Below are 15,093 nucleotides of genomic sequence, written 5' to 3'. Positions count from 1 at the left end.
TATCAAATCAGGACATCTGGTCACCCTAGTCTGTCTGTCTATCTATCTATCCCCACACACCCCTTCGATCTATCTCCCCACACCCCCCTTCTTTCTATCCCCACACACCCTTTCTATCTATCCCCACACACCCCATCATCTATCTATTCATTCCCACACCCCCTCTATCTATCTATCCCTCCCTCTCTCCCTTCCTTCCAGCCATTCTCTCCTATTGCACCCAAATCCCGTTTTATTCCAATCCCTGCTCCTGGCGATTGTTTTTGTCAGCATCTCCTGTTCTGTCTGGACTGACTTGGAGCTGCGGCTCTCAGCCTTTCCCGACTACTGTGCCCCTTTCAGGAGTCTGGTTTGTCTTGTGTGCCCCAAGTTTCACCTCGCTTCAAAACTACTTACTTACAAAATCAGACAAAATAGGAAAGTGTCACAACACACGTTACTGACAGATTGCTGACTTTCTCATTGTTACCCTATGTGATAAATGAAGGGGGGGGTAGCTCCCTTTTATGGACACCCAGCCAGTTAGCTATAAAGTCCCTCTTGGTGGCTGCTTGCTTCACCTGTAAAGGGTTTAAAAATCCCCCAGGTAAAGGAAAGGGAGGGGGCACCTGACCAAAAGAGCCAATGGGAAGGCTAGAACTTTTTAAAATGGGGGAGAAAAGCTTCCCCTATGTGTTCTGGGGTTGTTCTCCGGAGAGAGGGGACAGGGCAAAGTCAGGGCTATGACTGTGCCATAAAAAGCTTTTGGCCAGGTATGGAAATCATCCGATTATACCTAGAACTACCCAAATATGGAAATAGACCAGGAAATGTCTAGAAAGACGTGATTAGGTTTATTTCTTTTATTTTCTGTAAGACTTGTGGACTCCTCTGTGCTAACCCCAGGTGCTTTTGTTTTGCTGGTAACCTTTAAGCTGAACCTCAAGAGAGCTAGTCTTGATGCTTAATCCTTGTCATTGTTTCTTTTAAGGTCTAGCAAAAAGCCTAAGTTCCAGATGTATTTTCTTTATTTTGTTTTTAATAAAATTTACCTTTTTTAAGAACAGGATTGGATTTTTGAGGAGGTTTGTGCACATGTGGTTTAATTAGCTGGTGGCAACAGCTGATTTCCTTTTGTTTTCTTTCTCAGCTCTTCCCCAGAGCGGGAGGTGAAAGGGCTTGAGGGTACACCCCAGGGAGAAATTCCCAAGTGCTTCTTCCTGGGCCCAAGAGATGTTTTTGCATTTGGGTGGTGGCAGCGTTTACCAAGCGAAGGTCAGAGAAAAGCTGTAACCTTGGGAGTTTAACACAAGCCTGGAGTGGCCAGTATTAATTTTTAGAATCCTTGCGGGCCCCCACCTTCTGCATGCAAAGTGCCAGAGTGGGGAATCAGGCTTGACACCATATAATGGTAAAATAAATCAATTGGAATATAACTATTGTACTTACATTGTGGTGTATAGTCTATAGGGCAGTATAAACAAGTCATTGTATGAAATTGTAGTTAGTGCTTTTCATGTAGGCTGTTGTAAAGCTAGGCCACTCTCTGGATGAGTTGACGTATGCCCTGGAAGATCTCGATGTACCCCAGGGGTACACCTTACCCCTGGCTGAGAACCACTGTCTGACTCAGAGGAGGAGTAAACGGCCTGTGAGAAAGCAGGAATCCTTATTAAAGCCCAGAGCTGCTGACACTGAAGTGGCTGTCAGTCTTTCCACTGACTTCAATGGGCTCAGGATGAGACCCATAGTGTAATTAACAAGTGGTGTGAAGAACTTATGAACAAAAAAGCATCTGCAAGGCAGTTGAGGTTTACACCATATTTACAAGGTTTTCCTGGGTATCAAAATCCTTCTCTGGTCAACGTGAAATGACAATTTTCAGATATGGGGGGAGGGGAGGGTCTGCTTCTGATTTCAGGCACGCTGGTGTAAATCAGGAATCACTGGTGTAAATCAGTGGAGTCACACCAGTGTCCAACTGACTTAAGCAAGATCAGAATGAGGGTGTTTGTATAACGCCCCCTGGCACCATATCTAAGCAGTGTGCAATAGAGCTGCGCACTGCAACAGAGACGAATCAGAGAGGAAGAAATCATTTTGCCTTCTGCTCTCGAGGCACAGGTACATTTAAACATCTCATTCCAAACGTTTTCCCGGGAGCACTGGGAAGTTGTGTACGGGGACTGTGTCATCAAGATGTTCTTGAAGGGCCCCATACTACTTCCACTAAAGTCAACGGCAAAATTCCCACTGGCCTCCCTTGTTACCGCCAGGACTGCTGTAAAATTGTGAAAAGGTTTGCTCCGAATTAGCAGTTTGCTGATGCCAGCTACAAATGGCAACATCGACAGGCAATCGCTACAAAATTACAGAGCACGTGGTGTTCAAAAATTCAGTCCTTGTTAGTTAGTTAATTAGTTATACGGTGTCCAAAGTGTGCTACAAAGTACGGAACAATCCACGAATTGCCAGTTGTTTGTCTCCTATTGAAATCATCATACCTGATGCTCAGTTGTTGTAAAACCATGTAGCTCCCTGTAAATCAATGACAACAAATATACACCAGCTCACAATCTGGTCCAGTGGGACTTCAGAGTGGCAAGATCATTACAAGTCTTCATGTTGCTTCTACATGGGACTATTTGAATTGCTTACCTATCGCTAGCTAGTTAGCTGTCTCCGTCTCTAATGTACACAGTCCTGGTATCTGCGTAAGACACATCACCATCTGTCGTTTCTGCGGATATAATTGCAGCTGACAGTGTCTTTGGTGCCAGGCTATGCCACAAACTCACAACAGAAAGGTCAGTGGGTTGGGGTTAGCACTGTTTGCAGTATCCTTCTATTCTTCCAGTTGCTTATCTCAACAGGGTAGGAGTCCACAAGGCCTTACAGCTTTTTTAACTACTGTGGCCAGAAGGGTGTTATATGTTATAGACGTGCAAAATATTATTGTTATTATTACTACTATTCGTTATCATTATTGGGACCCAAATCCAGCTCTCTTTACACAGCCCAGAGGTGATCAACGCTTCTACTAACCAGGAGCGCCACCAGCTTTTTTGCTGTTCTAGGCGGCGGAAGGTCCCGCCCCTGAAATGCCGCCCCCGACAGAGGCAGCGGAAGGTCCGGCCGCCGCGGTCGCCGCCCCCCAAATGTTAGCGGCAGTTGTGCCGGCCCTGCTACTAACTCCTATGGGAGTATTATTTGCAATGGGGTTTGGTCTATAGTTATCGTCATGCCTTTAGATTCCTCAGGGGCTCCTTAGGAGGACACACCTGCATCTCCAACTCCGGCTTCAAGCCCCGATGCCCAAGGTCTTTAATTTCCCCGGTGAGCTTACCCTGGAGAGCCAGCTCCTGAAGGCCTTACTCAGCCAGAACTCCCGCTGCAGTCAGCCATGGAGAAACCTACAGTAACCGTATTGTTAGTGAAGATGCTGATGGAAGAGTGCAAGAAACTCTCCTGCCGACATGGTGGTGTCTGCACTGGGGGTAAAGCTTTAGCGCTGTATGTGAAGACAAGCCCTTACAAACCCAGGGTAGCGGAAACCTTTGCTGCATGGGGAAGACACGGTGCCCTTTGATGTAACGTGAGTAGTCTCTTGGCCTATCCAAGGCCGTGATCAAGTGTCTTGATGTTTTTGGTCTTTTGGCCTTGAGATGAAAACCTTGTCTGTGTCTTGGGAACCTTGAGGTAAACAATTATCTAAGTTGTTTCTCTTCACAGGCCTGACCCCAATTTCTCCCCCCGCAAGGCTTTTCTTCCCTTCCCCTCCATGTGGAGGATTATTTGATCCTAATCTAGAAAAGATAAAACTTCCCTAAAGCCAAATGCTCACGACATTGTAGGCCAAGGTGTGGCCTGTATGCACAGGCATTATCTTCATCAAGCTTCCTGATGGCTCTGTTGTTTCTCTTGCTGGTGAGCTCCCAGGAGGTGAGAGGTAATGGATTTCTCTGCCTTTCTGTCCATTAAGGGGTTTTCTGATTAATGATTCTCAGTTCTCTGCCTAATAAAGTCACTGGGTCTGATTCTGCTCTCACGTTGCTTTGACACCAGTGTAATTCCATGGGTTGCAGTGGCATTACTCCTTAACACCAAGAGACAGCACAATTGGGTCCATTGTCTTTCTGTGGCCACACCTAGGGATCTGATGGGGTAAATCGAACGAGGCAGTGGTAGGCCCCCCCTGCCACTTACAAGATGGTAAATCAGGAATAACTCCATTGAAGTCACTGACGGACAAGTGCAAAGTGAATTCAGAGTCAGACCCCTGCATTCCAATCACAGAGACCTGCACCCTCGCTGCAAAGTTCAGATCTGTATCCAAGTTGGAGGGATTTTGATCTGGGGTTCTTGTTCAAACCTATCACTATTTATACCCATTAGCACAGCCCAGTGACCAGTTCAGAGGCAGAAAGCATTAGCCCAAAGGCTGTTTGACCTGAGCACTCGTCTGTTCTCCGCACTGCCCTGTGGACTGTGGGCTCAGTCCCCCCAGCCCCTGGGATCCTGGGCTGGATGGAAGCCATTTCAACCCTGGATGTAATTTACAGCAGCTTCAGGGGCTGCAACGGTCAGGAAGCTGGTGGTGGTGCCCTCTGCCCACACCCCTCCTGCCTCCCCGGCACAGAGGGAGTGGGAAACCGGTGTCGTGGAGCCAGTTATGCTGGTTTTGCACCACTTGAGGATTCCTCAGAGTGAGGGAGAGTCCTTGGCTGCCCGGTTAGGGCAGCTTTCCCACTCCCGGTGCTGCTGCCGTGGTGCAAAGCAGGCGGCACAATGGCTGAGGATTGGCCCCTGTGGGCCCAAATCTCTTCTGATTTACACCGGTGTGACTCAGGAATTACTGCACTGCAGCCAGTGTGATGTCACAGCGTTAAACCGGTGTAAATGAGGCCTGAAGCAGGCACCGGGGCCAGCGCTTTACCCCACTGGGAGCAGGCTGGGGCTGTGGAATAGCGGAAACCCCATTTCCTAGAGAAGGGAGTTCAGTCAAGTGTCAGTTTGCATTTGTTACCAGGGCTGAACAGTCCCAGCAAGGGAGGGAGGAAAAGGCAGAACGAAATATTGGTTCTGGGCTCGAGCCTCTAGATGCTGCTGCTGTGGAAACAAATGGGCACTTAGCCCTTGAGTCCAAAGGGAGCAGGATTGGGCCCTTTCACTGGGGTCAAGCTGCTGTGGCTCCATCAATGGCAGGTCACCCTGGGGCCAAGCTGCAGTGACTCCATTGATCTCAGGGGGACGTCACCCTGGGGCCAAGCTGCAGTGACTCCATTGATATCAATGGTGGGTCACCCTGGGGCCAAGCTGCAGTGACTCCATTGATGTCAATGGCAGGTCACCCTGGGGCCAAGCTGCAGCGACTCCATTGATCTCAGGGGGACGTCACCCTGGGGCCAAGCTGCAGTGCCTCCATTGATATCAATGGTGGGTCACCCTGGGGCCAAGCTGCAGTGACTCCATTGATATCAATGGTGGGTCACCCTGGGGCCAAGCTGCAGTGACTCCATTGATCTCAGGGGGAGGTCACCCTGGGGCCAAGCTTCAGTGCCTCCATTGATATCAATGGCAGGTCACCCTGGGGCCAAGCTGCAGTGACTCCATTGATATCAATGGTGGGTCACCCTGGGGCCAAGCTGAAGTGACTCCATTGATCTCAGGGGGACGTCACCCTGGGGCCAAGCTGCAGTGACTCCATTGATCTCAGGGGGACGTCACCCTGGGGCCAAGCTTCAGTGCCTCCATTGATATCAATGGTGGGTCACCCTGGGGCCAAGCTGCAGTGACTCCATTGATATCAATGGCAGGTCACCCTGGGGCCAAGCTGCAGCGACTCCATTGATATCAATGGCAGGTCACCCTGGGGCCAAGCTTCAGTGCCTCCATTGATATCAATGGCAGGTCACCCTGGGGCCAAGCTTCAGTGCCTCCAAATTGATATCAATGGCAGGTCACCCTGGGGCCAAGCTGGGGGATGGGGAGGGAACCTCACCCAATAAAGCCGAGCTCAGAACAAACAATTTCCTTTCTCGTGGCTTTACTGGGTGAGGTTCCCTCCTCATCCCCCAGCTGAGAGATTGACATTGGCTCCCTGATATTCATGTGTTTACATTCCTAACTCGGTTCTTTTCTCACGGCAGGGCGAGGCGGGCGGCCATGGGGCTCTGCACTGTTAATATCACTGTGACAGTGAGCTCCTTGTAGGGCACAGGTCAATGAGGTTGCTGCGGGAAGACTGCAAGTTTGAGTGAAGTTAATTAATCTGTTTCTGTTGAGGGATTCCTGACACCTGGATGACAGGTTTCAGCGTGGTAGCCACGTTAGTCTGTATCAGTAAAAACAACTGGGACATCAGGAGACACCTTAGAGACTAACAGATTTATTTGGGCATAAGCTTTCGTGGGCTAGAACCCACTTCTGGGCTCATGAGGCAATTCGCTCAGTAACTGGGAGGTTATGTCATTGGGACTAGGAACAGGCAGCAAAGGGAGGAGAGAAAGCTGGGGAAGGCTTCTCCTCCTGCTGTGTATCAGTGTTGTGTCCTGCCCTGCTTGGATACTGAGGGTGAAAGGTACCTGTGGTGAAAAAGAAAGAGACTGTGTGTGTTTGTGAGTAGGAGACCATATAAACAGGCTAGGCAGCGCTGCTCAGTGGGTAGCTGCAGAACCACCCATGTGACAAGCACCAACGATGGGAAATTGGATGGGAAATAAAATGGCAAGACACACTCCTGAAGTCCTTTCTTAGGTAAACATCCCAATGACTTCAAGGGGAGGTTCGCCTGAAGAAGGACTGAGTAAAATATAAAGAAGGACCTTAGGACTGGGCCGTAGGCCTCAAGGCAACTGTAGCTATGGTTGTTTTCTTCTTTGATTACACATTTTCCGATGAAGATAATGAATATCCACACCCACAAAACTCCTAGACTATAGGGTGTAACTGTCCAAAGAGCAACTAAGTCTGCTTCAGTCTGGCAACTTGTAAATACAGGATCTTATCTTGCAAATGTTACTCACATGAGTAGGACTGTTTGTGCCACGAAACCAGCCAAATTAAAATGAGAAATTAGACATGCATTTTTAACAGGGAGTGTGATTAACCATTGGAACACACTACCTTTGGGAAGTGGTGGATTCTCCAGCACTTGATGACCTCAGCGCTAGAATGGTGCCTTTCTGGAAGACCTGCTTTAGCTAAAGACAAGTTACTGAGCTCAATGCAGGGGCAAGTGGGTGAAAGTTAATGGTCAGTGATAGACAGGAGCTCAGACTAGATGGTCTAAAGGTCGCTTCTGGCCTTAAATCCAATCAATCTGTGACGGCAGCTCCTGGCTGGCTCCCCATTAAGTATCGAGCCCAGTTCAAGGTCTCTGTCTTGATATTCAAAAGCTTCCATTGGACTGACCCCAGAAGCCTGTGAGATCACCTCCCCCTCCACAGCCATGACCTCCCTCAGTAGCTCCCTGCTACTGGAACAATGAAAGTATCAGCCAGGAGTCGAAGGCTCATGAGTGTGCCAGACTGTGGAAATTCCTTCCTGTGAGAGACGAGTACGATCACAGGCTTGACCATTTTCAGCATAGCTTCCCCTAAGTAGCTCGTCACACATCCGCTTAGGGCTTGGTCTGAACCATATTGAAGTCAATGGAAAGACCCCCAGAGATACCAGTGGGCTTTGGGTCAGTCTTTTACTCAGGACTGGTTTATGGCTTAAAAGTTCGATTGACGTAGCTACGGCACTCGGGGTGTGAAAAATTCACATTGCTGAGTGTCGTAGTTATGCCGACCTCGCCCCCAGTGTAAACGTGGCGAGGTCTGTGGCAGAATTCTGCTGTCGGCCTAGCTAACATTGCTCAGGGAGGTGGATTATCTACAGTGATGGAACCCCCCCCCCTTTCCATCACTGTAGGAAGTCAATAGATAGCTGCAGCATTGTAGCTGTGCTGGTGTAGCACTGGTAGTGTAGACATGGTCTTAGTCAATCTCACCCTCTTCAGTTCACTCCTAAAAAAATATTTCTGGCTAATTAGATTTTCTCCCACATGATAAAGCTGGTGGAAATACAAGCAAATCTTCACTGTACGTGTTTCTAATATCCTTGGCCACAAGGAGGCCTAAAAAGCACCAGGTCAGTTTGATGCTTGACTGGGCCTTAAGTAAATATTATACAAAACTATGGCAAATGGCCAAATTCTGTCCTGTGGGAGCATCACGTGTCTTGTGTTCCCAGGATCCTGTCACCCGGGGCAGGAGTTCAGGTGGTGACTGGAGGTTCAGCACGCAGAAGTGTTTGTATTGGGAGGAGCAGGCTGGCCATGTCTCTAGCCAGCAGACCATGATCCACTGTAGCCATGATGCACCAGCCAAGATGGAAGAAGCTGTTCCCTTTCTCTAGTGCCCTACAGGGAGCTGTCCTACTGCTGTGTGAAGAGAGAAGTATCCCTCACCCTCTTCCCCTTCCAGCTCACCAAGGCAGCACATGGGATTGCACCCTAAAATTCACCTTGGGGTGCTGGTGGCTTGCATGTCACTCTAGAGGGGACATGCTGGCCACAGGACCCCACAGTGGAATTGCAGCCCTTTAATAGACTGACGGACGACACGTTCTGGACATTTTAGTTCACGCTTTTCCCTCCTCTTTAGAATTGTCTCGGAATCACTGAGCACCCCAAAAGGTTCCTTCCACCCTTTGGAGAAAGGTGTTTACTTGTAAAAGCCCTAGAGGAAGAGAGATGCCACACAAAGGTCTTGCTGCTGCAGCTAAAGAGCAGATGGTATTAGAGTTAGCCAATGATATTGCAAAGCGCAGGAACATATCTTAGAGGAGGAGGGGGAAAAATAGCCCTTGGCTGGGGTGTTGCTGAATGTTTAGAGTCGGGGATCAGACGGTGGAGAGTGGGATGGATGGGATGTTCCCTGCTAACTTCCCCTCAACAAATAAATGACTGCTTGGGGATGAGCAATGTGGGGGGAGGGATAGCATTGGCCTATTAAACCTAGCATTGTGAGTTCAGTCCTGGAGGAGGCCATTTAGGGATCTGAGGCAAAAATCTGTCTGGGGATTGGTCCTGCTTTGAGCAGGGGGTTGGACTAGATGACCTCCTGAGGTCCCTTCCAACCCTGCTATTGTATGATAATCTAGAGCCCAAGTGGGCAGGCTGGCTGTCTTGTTTCTACAGTCTCCACTCTCTGATCCTCCCAGCCTTCTGTGCACACATTGCAGTGGAGTTACTCCTGGTTTAACTCCCTGGCCCTAACAGCAGAATCAGGCCTGATGAAGTCCCAATGTGTTTTATGTGAGAGGTCATTGGAAAGGTTATGATTTACAAAATATGATTATCCTATTTGTATGCATGTATCATTTTGGTATCTGAAGTTAGGAATATTGTCTATGCATCTATTACAAATGTGTTTACACCTGGGGAACACCCACTAGAAGAATGCAATTAATCTAGATGGCTCATTGGGAAGGGTCATTAAGGAGAACAATAGGTCTTAGAAGATGCTAATCTCCCACCAGGAAACCTTCCTGGGGACTCTGCAAACAGGCTTTGTGTTATGGCTGCAGAGACATGTGACTAAGTCACATGGTACTGGACTCCATGATAATACTAGGGTTTTTCCACTGACCAGGGGTGGGAATCAAATTGAGAGATAAAGGATTCCCACCATATGCAAAGACTATTTAAGGTAGGGGAGTGACATTATTGTCATTCGTTCTTCATCGAATCCCTGCCCAAGAAAGAGGACTGCTGGAAACACCTGAGAACAAAAAAGACTGGACTAGGGGAGAAGGGCTGAGCGCAGACTAGAGGGTTGTCTGGCCTGTGACAGAAATATCTGGAGTTTTAAGCTGCAAGCAAGTGCAGCCTGCCTTCGAGAATCTCTGCAATCTGCCTAAAACAACATTTAGGGTGAGAATTTGCTACTTATAACCAATTTCTTTAGTATATTAAGTTTTTGTTTATTTGCTAGGTAATCTGCTTTGATCTGTTTGCTATCCCTTATAATCACCATAAATCTATCTTTTGTAGTTAATAAACTTGCTTTGTTTCATGCAAAACCAGTGCACGTGAAAATCATAACTTGGAGCAGAAAGCTGCGTATAACCCTCTACACACTGAGGGAGGGGTGAATTTCATGAGCTTGCACTGTCCAGTTCTCTGTGCAGCGCAAGATGGTACAATTTTGGGTTTACCCTCTAGAGGGAGGTGTGCACTTGAGAGCTAAGCAATTCCTTAGCTGAGCGTTGCCATGCAGCACTGATTTCAGTGTCTCTGTGTCCCTACGTGTGTGCTGGTGAAAGTGTGAGGCTGGGAGCGTGTCTACAGCTTGTCACAGCATTACAGGGTGAAGGGGAACCCAGGCTGGTGGGTCAGGCAGGCTCAGTGCTGCCCCAGGTCCAGGTGGCACCCCAAACGTGGGGGGAACCCATCGAACCAGTCTAATAGGATTCACTGGTGGTTTAGCTCCTGTGCCATCCGGCAGGTGGCTGGGACTCCCTCGTGTCCACTGATCTTGCGGCGTTAGGATGGCTGCTGGGGGCTGTGGCAGCTGGCAAAGATTAGAGCAGTTGTCGGGTGTCCCACAATCAGGGACCTGCAAAGGTGTCAGAGGAAAAGGTGTGTGGCCCCTTTCCTAGCAGCCCTGCATGCCTCCCAGCTGCAACTGGGGGTCTGGGCCATACTTAGCATGGGGAGAGAATCCAAGAGTAGGAGTTCCTTCCCAAATCCTCTCGGAGGCAGGTCAAACTCTGATCCTGAGGGGGGAGGAATTCCCTCCCCCTTGCTCACGTTCCCAAAATTATTACATCCAAGCATCAAGATGCCTGGGAATGGTTAACAATGGCCCACTGTGTCCCAGCACCCCAGAGCCTGGGAATCCTGTGAACTGCCTCCAGTCTATTAACTCACTGAGCAACAACATCCAGTGTGATGTGAGTATCACGCAAGTTCTTTGCCTCACACGTCTTTAAGCTCAGAAGGCCAGAGCCTCAGCTGGCGTAACTCAATTGACTTCAATGGGGCTGACTGACGCCAGCTGAGGATGTGTCTGGGAGTAGAAACACAATTGTCTGTGTTTTATCCCTCACTGGGGCACGTTGTCAGCTCCGTGTTCCATTGTTTGAGTCAGTCGTCGCCTTCGACTACAGACACCCGGGCATTTGCTGCAGCCTCTCCGCTTCCCAGGCAGGCTGAGAACGCCATGAATGGCTGTAATTATTGTTAGCATTGTGGTAACTCACAGGAGTCCTGGTTGTGGACCCCAGGGCGCTAGGCACAGGACGAAAAGCCAGTTCCTGCTCTGAGGAGCTTGCTGTCTAAGGCCAGGTCTACACTACAGCCCTATATTGGTATTGCCAAGTCGCTCAAGGGTGTGAAAAATCCACACGCCCGACTGACCTAACCCCCATGTAGACAGCACCAGGGCTGGATGAACCACCCCAAGGCCCCACCCTCTGTCTCTTCCTCCCAAGGCCCCACCTGCTGCTTGCATGGGGGAGGGAGGGAGGGGCCTCGGGGGGCACAGGCCGAGCTCGGCAGGGCCTCGGGGAGGGGGGGGAGGGCACGGTCTGGGCCATGGTCTCAGCACACGGGCAGCCCAACATATATCAGGTGTTTTGTACGTATCCCAGCAGGGAGGGTTTTAAGGAGGGATGTGAAGGAAGTTGGTGAGTTTTGCAGATGTTTATGGGGAGCTCCGCCCAAGGGACAGCCCAGGAAAAAGCACAAAGGTACTTGTTGGAAAATTAACAAGTGGGCTATGAAGGCTGGCATCGCTGCCAGGGAGGAGGCAGGCGGCATCCATACCCCGAGGCACTGCTGAAACATCTCTTATCAGTTCCAGACACGCTGCAGCAGAACAGAAGGGTGACGGCTTCTTTCATTTGCTTTCCCGCTCAGGGACAAAAGGGAAGGTCACAGGATTGCTAAAATCTGGGGTGCTGGGCTAAATTCCTTGTAATCTGTGCAGCCGCGCAGCAGGCTATCAAGAGCCATGCAGACGGGCAGAGGCGCCCCTGCCCCGACCCAGCCCAGCCCCGCCGGAGCTGTTGCGGCTCGGGAGAGGCTTCTCCCACCCGGCCCCGAGCTGCTGCAGTGAGAGAGGGCTGGGGGGCGGGAGTCCTCTCTCCCCACCACAGCCCCAGGGCAGCCTGCACCCCAAACCTCTCATCCCTGGTTCCACCCCCGAGTCCGCACTCCCCAACATCCCAACCCTCTGGCCTAGCCATGAGCCCCCTCCCACACTCCGAACCCCAGGCCCACCCCCACCACACATCACCTCCGTATTGGGGCACATACCAAAATTCATCCAACACATGGATATAAAAAATGAGAGGGAACACTGGAGTCCTGGGTCACACAGGGCTTATATCTAATTCAGGGGCAGGCAACCTATGGCACATGTGCGGAAGGCAGCACATGAGCTGATTTTCAGTGGCACTCACACTGCCCAGGTCCTGGCCACCGGTCCAGGGGACTCTGCATTTTAATTTAATTTTAAATGAAGCTTCTTAAACATTTTGAAACCTTATTTACTTTACATACAACAATAGTTTAGTTCTATATTACAGACTTCTAGAAAGAGACCTTCTAAAAAGGTTAAAATGTGTTACTGGCATGTGAAACTTTAAATCAGAGTGAAGAAATGAAGACTCGGCACAGCACTTCTGAAAGGTTGCCAACCCCTGATCTAATCGCTTATCAATTAGGAGAGGCAACACCTCATTGTCAACAAAACACTTTCCCACCATTTGTTCTTTCAACCACAATGGGTGCGGGTCTGCTCCAGGGGCAACCTCCAGTCTCAGACTGCAAGCTCTTTAGGGCAGGAACTAGCTTTTTGTTCTGTGTTCGTGAGGAGTGCTCCTATGAGTTAGCACAATACTGCCATCCGCAGCCAGCTGACCCTTATGAGCAAAGTCCTGTACGCATAAATGATTGTCAGCTGGTTTGGATTTGCTGAAATTGTGCATTAGGGCCCTGGTGCAACAAGAGACTTTAGCAAGTACATAAGGTTAAGCAGATGAGTAGCCCCATTAACTTCAGTAGGATCACTCAGTCCCGCACTTGTTCTGAATCAGGGCCTCATTACATTCGAGTCATCTATTTACCTCTCCATTCCGTCCCAAATGTCTGCGCTCTTCCATCCAGCATATGCACATCCGACCCTCTCCCAGATATTCTTTGTTGTCTGATCTCCTTTGTCCTCTCCGATACATAGATAGCCAACATGTTCCATTCACGCTGTGCAGCCTTGTATATTAAGATCATCGTTATTAAGAATATTTATAGGTGCCCGTGATGCAGTGGCAGGGAAAATATTATTTTAATACCAAAACCACTACCGGGCTGTACCACTATTGAGGTCAATGGGAATAGGCACAATAGAGAACCCTACATCTGGAAGTACATGTCCATAAGCCCCTATGCTGCAAACGGCCAATGAGCATCCCCATATGGATAAGTTAGGCATGTACATATTTGGATCAGGGCCTTAAAGAACAAGAATCAATACTAAATCAAAGTCACTGCCAAATAAATGAATTAATACAAATCAATGTAGATTGCAGGGGACTATTAAATACTGAATAAATAAGTGAACACTCCATGCAACGCACAACCTGTGGAACTTTTTGCCAGGGGATGTTGTGAAGGCCAAAGTATAACTGGGTTCAAAAAAGAATTAGGTACGTTCATGGAGGATAGGTCCATTAATGGCTATTAGCCAAGACAGTTTGTGACCATCCACCCTATGCTCCAGGTGTCCCTAAAGCTCTGCCTGGCAGAAGCTGGGACTGGACGACAGGCGATGGATCGTTTGATAATTACCCTGTTCTGTTCGGTCCCTCGGAAGCAGGTGGCACTGGCCACTGTTGGAAGAGAGGCTATTGGACTAGCACCATTAGCTGACCCAGTATGGCTGTTCTTATGTTTAATAAAAAGCGAGGCTCCAGTCCTATCATGTGCTTCAAATGAGCACACCCCCTGAGCCGTGGGAATGCGTCAGAATGCAAAGGGGGTCACCTGTGTGGGGTTTATTGCAAGATGAGGGTCTTGATGAATTTAATAAAAATCAATATTTGTTAAAAATGACTGAGAAATTAATAAAGAGCAATACTCTGAACATTAATGGTGGTAAAGAAATGAATATAAATTACTACTGAACACACTTAGGGCAAGATCAGTACAAGAATAAGAGTTAGTGCTGATTAAACATTAATGATAATTAAGGCTGCAAGTCTGTCATGGAAGCCACGGATTCTGTGACTTCTGCAGCAGCAGGTGCTGCCTGAGCAGGGCAGCCCCTGTGCCAGCAGCAGCAGCAGTTTGGGTGTGTGGAAGGGGGTCAGGGCTAGGGCCAGGGTTGGAGGGTGCGGCGCTTGCCTTGGGGTGGGGGCTCCCCGGCTCCCACTGGCATGGCCCTACAGTTCCTAGGCAGAGGGGCCAGGGGGCTCCACGCGCCCACAGGCCCCGCCCCTGCAGCTCCCATTAGCGGCAGTTCCCGGCCAATGGGAGCTGCGCAGCCGGCGCTTGTGGGGGGAGCAGTGCGCAGAGCCCCCTGGCCCCTCCGCCGCTTAGGAGCTGCAGGAACACGCGGAGCCAGGTAGGGAGCCCCTGGCAGCCCTGCCCGACCCTCCCCCCCAGCACCTGCAGGGGTCCTGGCCCACGCACCGCCCCTCCCCACAGCAGCGGGGGCCCAGGCCCCATCACCTGCGGTGACCCCAGGCTGCCCCCCCCCGAACACTACGGCCCCTACCCAAGGTTCAGTTCGGGGTATATAGTAAAAGTCACGGACAGGCCACGGGCCGTGAATTTTTGTTTACCACCCGTGACTTTTGCTAAAATACCTGTGACTAAAACCAGGCTGAACTACAAATGGTGTCAGCACACAGAGCAGTGCAATGCAAAGAGGCCTGCTCATGGAGGCCTAGAGTCCGGCTCCCCCAGCTCAGAGGAGAAGGAGGCGGCAGGTCTCGCTCAGTGGCCATGAGCAATAACCAGGAGCATGAACAGGCTGCACTGGAAGCTGCGCACCCAGCAGCTGGGCAGAGACCCCAGCTGTGTATGAATGTAACAGAAGGGAGAGCCCTGCTAGCAGCGAA

The sequence above is a fragment of the Mauremys reevesii genome, linkage group 16, assembly GCF_016161935.1.
Source record: "Mauremys reevesii isolate NIE-2019 linkage group 16, ASM1616193v1, whole genome shotgun sequence".
In the NCBI taxonomy this organism is placed as follows: domain Eukaryota; kingdom Metazoa; phylum Chordata; order Testudines; family Geoemydidae; genus Mauremys; species Mauremys reevesii.
This window is presented reverse-complemented; position numbering follows the sequence as displayed.